General features: G+C 42.5%; 1 long non-coding RNA gene and 1 pseudogene across 2 annotated transcripts; both read right to left on the bottom strand.

The window, feature by feature from the left end:
• Positions 1-445: 445 nt before the first annotated feature.
• Positions 446-1,862, bottom strand: LOC119272472. 2 transcript variants are annotated; one of them, XR_005134750.1, is made up of 4 exons: positions 1,539-1,862; positions 803-859; positions 656-744; positions 446-559 (listed from the first exon to the last, which is right to left on the bottom strand). It is a non-coding gene; the product is annotated as an uncharacterized LOC119272472 (long non-coding RNA). The 2 variants fall into 2 exon arrangements; XR_005134749.1 differs by having other exon boundaries at positions 656-741.
• Positions 1,863-4,155: 2,293 nt separating this feature from the next.
• Positions 4,156-8,341, bottom strand: LOC119272734 (annotated as a pseudogene).
• Between the last annotated feature and the right edge of the window lie 437 nt (positions 8,342-8,778).

Below are 8,778 nucleotides of genomic sequence, written 5' to 3'. Positions count from 1 at the left end.
CACTTTCATTTCATCCGATGAAAAAGTAGTAGTGTATGAAAGTCTTTCAATCAATTTTTTGTTGTTGTTCAGAAAAACATGAATATTTCTTTTTTAGGTGTTTTTTTAATTTCAATAATAATTTTTTAAATGGAATCATTTTGATGGTGATGAACATTTTGTTGGAATATTATATTTCATTTGTAATTTATTTTGCACTATTTTTTGGGCTTTGCCCATTGAACATCAGACATCTCATTTCCTCTTTCCCCACATCCCACATAAAGCAGAGCTTCGGAATTAGAGTACCACGTATATTTTCAAACTGAATAGACGGTATAGAGATGGTACCAATAAAATACTATAGATAAAGGTTTTCCCACATCCATGACAACAGAGCAGTCAGGTGACCATCTTAGAAAGTGCCTGACTAATGACATTTTTTCCACAAACAAAAGCGCCAAATAGCACCATGTTCGTCCAAAAGCTGAGGGGAGGGATACATCACACACGCTGGAGACATTTCAAATTAGATAAGACTGGGATTTAATGGCGTTGGAAGGAAATGAAAAATCAACATCTGCAAAATGTTTAGTTATGTAAGAGAAGAAACCATGATAAATAAAAACATGTGTTTTATTGTGGAAATTGAAGCTCGGATAATTTGTAGACAAACCTGTCCTGTAAGAAGAGGTGTGTCCACACCGAGCTTTGATGCATCAGGTCTTCGTGTACGCACATGCCATATCTGCAGCTCAATAACTTCTAAACATTAAGCTAGTAATTTAGTCCTCAAAATAGTTATACCAAATAACTTCCTTACTTGAAGCATAGTTAATTACTTCTTGATGCCCTGAAATTTTAGCTCTAGAAATGTATCCTGCATACATAACAACAACAGTTTATGAAACAAAGACAATCTGTCAGAGTCAAAAAACATTAGAATGTGAACACAGGTTAATAATGAGAATCTGACTTGTTATTTGAAATTCTAAAAGCTCACACTTCGAATATCTTAATCAAGTGGGTGCCCATGCAGCAAGGTGCACAAAATCAGCTCTTGTGGCCTTTGTTCTATCTATATATGATAAAAATAATACTGAGTTGTACCTTCAGAAAACCAAAAAATTATGCAATGTTGTACTCTGTAGGTCAAGAGTGATATACATGCCTGGTGATTATTTTCTGGGCATTATGTCCCATAATGTATACTTGAGTGTGGTTTTCAGATGACAAACAATACAACCACAGTTTCAGTATAGAGAGATGTGTCATAGTTCGGATGCATCAAATTTGCTTGGCACTAAAAATATTAGAGCTTGGGTAGAAATAATAGTATCACACCAGTGTGAAAGATCTTTCTGACTAACTGTTTTAGGAATAAAAGAGATACAGCGCAAATTCATTCAACAAACAACAACTTTTATGTTTGCCTACTTCTCAACAAAATTTCATAGCCACGGCTAAAAGTAAGACTAACAACCACACTAACCCAAAAAATCTGTTGGGAGATTAGATAAGTTATGCAAGAAGAAAAACAATACCAGGATTTATTTTACCTGGTTGAAGACTTGAAGGACGCAAGAAAAGACCCGATGCATTTTCTTCAAGCAATTCATCAAAATTTGGTGCGTGCTCCGTTTATCATGAAACCATAACTCGACATATAGTAAAGGTGCCCTGCGTTGCAACGGGAGAATACACCCAAATTCTATGAACCATTGTTGGTTGGGTCGAGAAATTGTCTCGTGGGATAGTCAGCTTGAAATCGTGGGATAGTCAACACCAAATTTAGGAATAATTGAGCCTAACATCAAAGGTAGGTTTATGAATAAGTTCAGATATATCATCAAACATCCGAAAGAAATGTAGAAAATATGAATTGAAATAAATTTGTATCACTTTTTTAGTTTTTTTTTACTAATGCTAGATATATTATTGTTCAGGTTGAGCCTAACTATAGGACCTATCTTTCGACGTTGAACAATGAGCTATCCTCCACAATTTATACTTACAAGGAGTTAACTTGATAAGATAACAACTGAACATATTTATATTTCTAAAATGCTGCCAGAGGGATGCATGTTCAGCAGAATATATATATATATATCGCCAATCTTATTTTCATCTAAGAAACAGGTACAATACAACATACAACAGCAAGAAACAGGTGCATTCAAACGGCCTCACATACCAAATTACTTTCCCTTTCAATACACACTCTTTGTGAGCTTGTCATAGTAAAAACAAAAGGGAAAATACATGAAACGAACGGGAAGCAAATAAAATAATTACATGATTTATAATTATATATAGTACAAACCAACTGAAGTCTATAAGTGCAGCTCTAAAACCCAAGTATTGAAACTTCAATGGGAAGAGCATACATAATATTAGAGACAAACCTAAAAAAATATGGATCCCATGGTTACCTTGGAGGAAAAAAAATCATATCAAGCTTTATATTCCAAAATCATCGATCTCTCCCTTCCGAAACACATCAAACAGAACCTGTATAACATAACTACTCCCTCCGTCCGGAAATACTTGTCATCAAAATGGACAAAAAGGAATGTATCTAGAATTAAAATACGTCTAATACATCTCCTTTTATCCATTTTGATGACAAGTATTTCCGGACGGATGGAGTACTACATACAACTATCTTATTTTTGCATTGGCGGATTCCTCAAAATCGTAGTACAGAGCTAGCAAGAAAAGATTATACACACTATGTAATAATCATGATTTTGAAAAATCTGAAAGTTAGTAAAACAAAAAATACAAATGTATTAGGAAATATCAGTAGTCAGTCATCATACCTTTGCTTGAGCATGATACACATTACAATTAGATATACCAGGCAAGTAATCTTAAATTCATCGCTTAGTTTATTCATAAGAAACAAACATTACTTCACCCGAATCATCTCCACCAGAAACATAAACAAAATCCATTGACTAACATGGGGTGCCCTAAAAAATACCTGTAACGCCTCCTCTTAACATCAAACTGAACTTGCTGCATGGTAGTTGATGGTAGATGTAGAGAAAGCAAGCTTGCTGCAGAGTGCTATTGATAGAGATGCAGGGTGCCATTGAAGGAGATGCAGACCAGTTGGTTCTGTTCCGCTCCATACAACGCAGTCTGGTGATCTATAGTAGAACATAGAAAACACTTTTTTTCTTGAATCTGACATTGTACATCAAGCCAAATTAGTGGGGCATCTGTGATAAATCCAACAGGCTGGAGTACACACGCTCTCTGTCGCCATCGTCTTCCTCTCCGCATCAATCTTCGCCACCCTCTGGACACAGATTTCTCCAACACGCTCGTAGGCGCAACACTAAACAGGTGATGCTCGTGGTTCGCGGCTAGTAAAAGCAGAGGTGCGCACCAGAGGCTGGCCGCGTGGTGCGAAGATGCGTGCAACGGTACAAGGATGGCTCAGCAGCAGGGCGGACAGGGCACAGGTGGCCGGCCCGCCGCTCGGTCCCCAGCCCGCATGGCCGCGCGGGACTCCCGCACCGACGGCAGCCCCAAGGGCCTCCAAGCCGAGGCTCGACCCGGCACGGGGGAGGGGCTGGCCCCGAGAAGAGGGGAGCCGGCGTATCCATCGGCCGGGAACTGGGCGGCGCCCTCCATCATCGCTGTGGGAGGGACTGGCCCCAAGGAGCGGGGAGCCGGCGAATCCGTCAGCCAGGAGCTGGGGCGGCGCCCTTGATCATCGCCGTCGTTTGGGGATGGAGGTGGAGATGAGATCGACGAGGCAGGGTCGTGCGGGGCGGTCGGTTTTTTTTTCTTTTCTCTCTTCGGTACCGGTTCGGGTCTGACTTATGAGAGGACTGCGGGTGCAATTTCTATAAAATAGGAAGGCCTATTTGTAAAAACGCCGCGACGGTGAACCCGGAGACTCAATCCGTGCTTTATCTATCTACTAGTACAAATGCCCGTGCGTTGCACCGGGCAAAAAAGGGCACAATCTGCTTCATGTGCCATTATGCATCATTTTTATGTCCAATTTAAATAAACATCGATAATTAGGTTAATTTTGGTAATTTTCTTATTTTTAATAAAAGTTAATTCACATTTTCGTAAAAATTGGGACACTATTTGTCTTGTCCCAAACAAACACTTGCAGCATTAGTTTACAAAGAACATCTAGAGCATTAGTATCAGAAGACTAACCTCAACATATACACATGCTCTTCCTATGCCATCACTCTAGAGAAATTGTACAACCAGAAGGGGATAAACCATGCTGCTAGCTGTTATAGTTGGACATACAAGTCATTGTACTCTAGAAGCTAAATAGCAGAGGTAATGCTCCATCAACAAAATTCCAGTGTCACGGTCTCACAGATGATCATTGATGTGTTCTTGCACATCCGGCTGCAGTGAGATCTGGGACCATCTTTTCTGGTCCTGCCATTTCAGTTTCTCGTATTGGTGATCCATTGAAATCCCCCGGGCACCGGCTTTGACCCCGACCTGCTTATCTGGGATGCCAAGATCATTTTCTGCAAACCCTTCTCTATGGAGGACTTCATTGCAGCTGGCTGGAATAGTTGAAAGCAAAGGAATGTGAGGGACGGCCACATGAAAGAATTCATGTGAACATATCAGACATGGTTGCTTTGATAGAACATTCTTCTGAACGAAGCAGGTTGTACAAAGACTACAAACAAAGTACCCCATCCGTTTCTAAATAAAGTCTTAGAAGATTTTTCAATATGGACTACAAACGGTGGAAATGGGTGAATCTCACTTTAAAATCCATCTATATACATCCTTATCCATGTGATATTATGCACTATAGTTTAACATTTGTAATAAAGTTGCATTAATTATTATTTTCAGAGTCTGGAGTTTGCACGTTAAAAAGCCCTCTTAGCGTTCTTTATCTGATGGAAGATTAGTTTGGAATAGTTTGTGAATCAATTTTTATTTTTACTTTTTTCTGAAAAACATGAATATTTCTTTGTTTTTAAAAGTGAATGTTTTATTAAAACTCGATTTTTTTAGGGAGAACATTATTTGAATGTTTTTTAAATATTGTGAATACTTTTTATTTTGGTTTTTAAGGAAAATTTGACCAGTTTTTAGAAAGTGTGAATAAATATATAACTATGTACATTTTTTTAACTATTTTTACTATGTTGATTTTTATCAATAGAGTTTGTTGCTTGGTTGGGAAGATTCTTTTTATTTTTTTCATCATTTAGGCTTAGCCAATAAAAAGCACTTCACGTACACACTTCACTTACAGATAAAACACACTCTCTTTTTCTATATATAAAAAAAGACACCCAAACTCATCTCCCTTCCCCCGTTTTCCATTCTCAAGAGTCCCCCTGCCAGAGACCAATTCTCTAGATTTCTTTCCGTAATTGCTATTATATTGGCACACCCTATACTAATAAGCACCCCACCAATTTACCTTGAAGCAATTGTAGGTCCCCTGCAATGTCTGCAGCTTGGAAGATGGCATGAACCACTGGATCTCTGCTAGAAGCGTCGGAAACATGTCATGAGCCACCGGCGAAGGCTTCTTTAGCGTGGAGTTCGCTCCCGATGATCCTGAAACCCAAAATTTCAACGAATAATAACATGAGATCCAGGCACATCTCGGAACAATTACAACACCAATTCAGACGGAGCACTCACTAACCTTGCATCTGATGGAGGTTGGGACACTTGAAGCTGACGACGTACTCTGGGAGGATCCTCATGTTCATGTCCTTGCCCCAAACAACATACCACTGTGGGTTTTGCATGTTGTTGATGGCACTGTCGTAATTGTCACTGCTGGGGTGGATCTTGGAGGACCCGGCCGGGATGGCCTCTGGCCGGCCCAACAGAACACGGCACAACATGATATGCGCCTCGCCGTTCTCATCTGCATTTGCTAGCATTGCGCTGCATAAAAATGATTTCATACTCGTAAGTTCCTTTATGCACTGCTTCACAGAACATTCAGAACATATTTCATCACCCGGACTCTAGGTAGCAGGAAACATGATTTAGTTTTGCTCGTATTCCACCCTTCCACAAACCATTACCCAATCAAATTACTGCATTCATAGATAAACTAATACTGTCGTTCATGCAAACTTGTTTCCCCCTAATTTTTGAGCTAGGAGTATGAATCAAGATATAGAAACCAAAGGCTAAAATAACATGGAATCAATTATATTATGGGACGGAGGGATAATATGAATGCAATTTGGAACAGATCCTGAATTGGTAACTGTGTCTGATAAATTATCCTACAGCTATATGCCTATATTCATGCTTGCCATCGATCAAAACCACAAATTCAGAACTCTGACCTGACCTGGCATAAGGAGACCGAGGCGGCGAGAGGTGGACGTCGTCGCCGTGCGCGCGATGGAAAAGGACCCGGTTGTTCATCCTGCCGAACCCGTGCTCCACCGCCGCCGCGGCCACATCCATCGATGGAGCGCCATACCACGCGAAGTTGGCATTGCCCCCGTCGGCGCCGCGCGCAGCGGCTAGGAGCTGGCCCTGCATCTTGTCGCTGCTCTCGTTGGACCTCTCATCCACCTCGGACGAGGCCCCGTACTCCAGCTCAGGCTCGCCTCTCTTCCTCTTCATCCCGCTCTCTGGAACAGGGAAGAAGCAGATTTTCAAAAATGAAATCTATTGTTATAGCCCTCAAAAAGCAAAAATAAGCAAATTAATTTTCTGAGCACAAACACACCGAGATAAGATAAGCATGCCTTATTTTTCTGAATACAAACACAATGACATAAGAGAATCTAAATGAGGCATCATAAATTAATTTTCTGAATACAAACACCATGACATAAGAGAATTTAAATGAGGCATCATGCCATCAGGAGCCGAGCGATGGAAACTTTCTGGTTAGGATTAGAAACATGGTTGATTCTAAGGAAAAAATGTAGGAGATGAAACCTCCCTTTGAAGAGAAAAAATGTGAGAGATGATGATTCCTGATCTCACTGAGTTTGTGCAAGCTGTACAAAAAAAATTCACATAAAACTTGTAATCAAGTAGTTGTAGTGCAACCTTCAATGTTTGGCCGGCAGCTAGAATATTAAATGAGAAGACAATGATCTTTTTTGATTATTTGTCACGGTAATGCAGCTAATCACCCTAGAAGGTCTTTCTGTAGTAGGTTAAAGAAAATTCAGGTTGACGCTGAAACATCCACAATAAGAACCTCGCTTTCAGAATATGCTTTTAGACAAAGAGCACAAGACCAGCTTGCCAATGTTGAATTTTCGATTTCCTAGCTTATAGTAGCACGGACTTCATCAGATTAAAGTAAAACAGCTTCGGCTTCTACCTGTTTGATCAAACAGAGTAAATCATGTCACTATCCGGACCAGATTTCATGACTTTGCATGAACCGCAAATCACATGGTAGATCAGACAATCACCTAGCATGTTGTAGGCATACATAAGAAAATATGCTCAAGGGATTAAATCAAATGAGAGAATGGAAGAGGCAAATCAGGAGAGAGAGGGGGAGATAGCAGTACCGAATGCATGGATGTAGCCTTGCCATGGCAGCCTACACATCAGGCCTGCTGCACGGGGAGTGCTTGAGAGTGGCAGGAGATTAGGCTGGATTGAGGACTCCACCATGTCGCTGCTCTCGTCGGACCTCTCATCCACCTCGGACGACGCCCCGTCCCCCAGCTCATGCTCGGCCCTCTTCCTCTTCCTCCCGCTTTCTGGCACAGGGAAGAAGCAGGCCCCGCGGTCAATCCAGCCCATGGCGACCACCTCGGTGGTGCGCGTCGATGCGCACCATCCACAGGAAGTCGAACAGGAACTCCCTGCCGCCATACGCGGCCTCTGCGACCACCCTCCCGTCCAGGAACGCCCGGCGCAGAGGCACAGCCGCCTCGCCCTCGACATCAGCCCACGCGCCGGCCTCGAAGCAGAGGAACCTGACCAGAGCGCCGCTCCGCCGTTCTGCCAGCCCCGGAGGAGCGGGGGCGGACCGGCGCCCCCAATGCCGCCGAAAGCCACGGCGGGCCGCGGGCGTGAGATGCGGCGGATCCTGCCGGTCTCGTCCGGATTCGGCGACGGTGGAAAGAGGACGGGCACCGGGGAGAGGGGGACGGGGGCGCGGCGGCGGCGGCGGCAGCGAGCACGCCTGCGTCGAGCGCGGCGCTTTTCGGAATCAGTCGACGGCGGAAAGCAACGAGAGGTGAGAGAGATCAGAAGAGACAGGGATGAGGGGAAAATCAGCGACAGATAGACTTTTTTAGTTCGCACTCGTGTTCGTGTTGGAGACGGACTGCTCCTTCGTGTGCGAGACCGACGACGACGTGTTTTTTTCCTCTACCCGGTTGATGATGCCCATATGGACTGCGGGTTGATTTCATAAAAGATGAGGGACTTGTTTGCAAAAACGCAGCGACGGTGAACCCGGAGACCCAATCCGTGCTTTATTATTAGGGAGAGACTAGTAAAAATGCCCGTGCGTTGCAACGGGGGAGAAAAAATTGTTTGACTCTATACTAATAACCATGGCTCAAAAACCCCACAGATCAATGTCCTGGTTTCAACATGGTGTCCCACGCATGTCATCTCTTATCCCCTTTCCACCATCACCGACAATAGTCATGGTGTGTGAGACAATGCCGGTGCTTCACTATAAATCAAAGCGAAGCTGCTAAAAATGAATAGCATGTGTTTATCCACATGTCTTCCTAACATTAATAATAAATAGGACATAGCTAATTCATAGACATACCATCAAATTTTGCAAAAACAAATATGTAACTGTTTTGGCTAGCT

Source organism: Triticum dicoccoides, chromosome 3A (assembly GCF_002162155.2).
Source record: "Triticum dicoccoides isolate Atlit2015 ecotype Zavitan chromosome 3A, WEW_v2.0, whole genome shotgun sequence".
Taxonomy (NCBI): domain Eukaryota; kingdom Viridiplantae; phylum Streptophyta; class Magnoliopsida; order Poales; family Poaceae; genus Triticum; species Triticum dicoccoides.
Note: the sequence above shows the minus strand (reverse complement) of the source record. Positions and strands in the feature narration are given on the sequence as shown.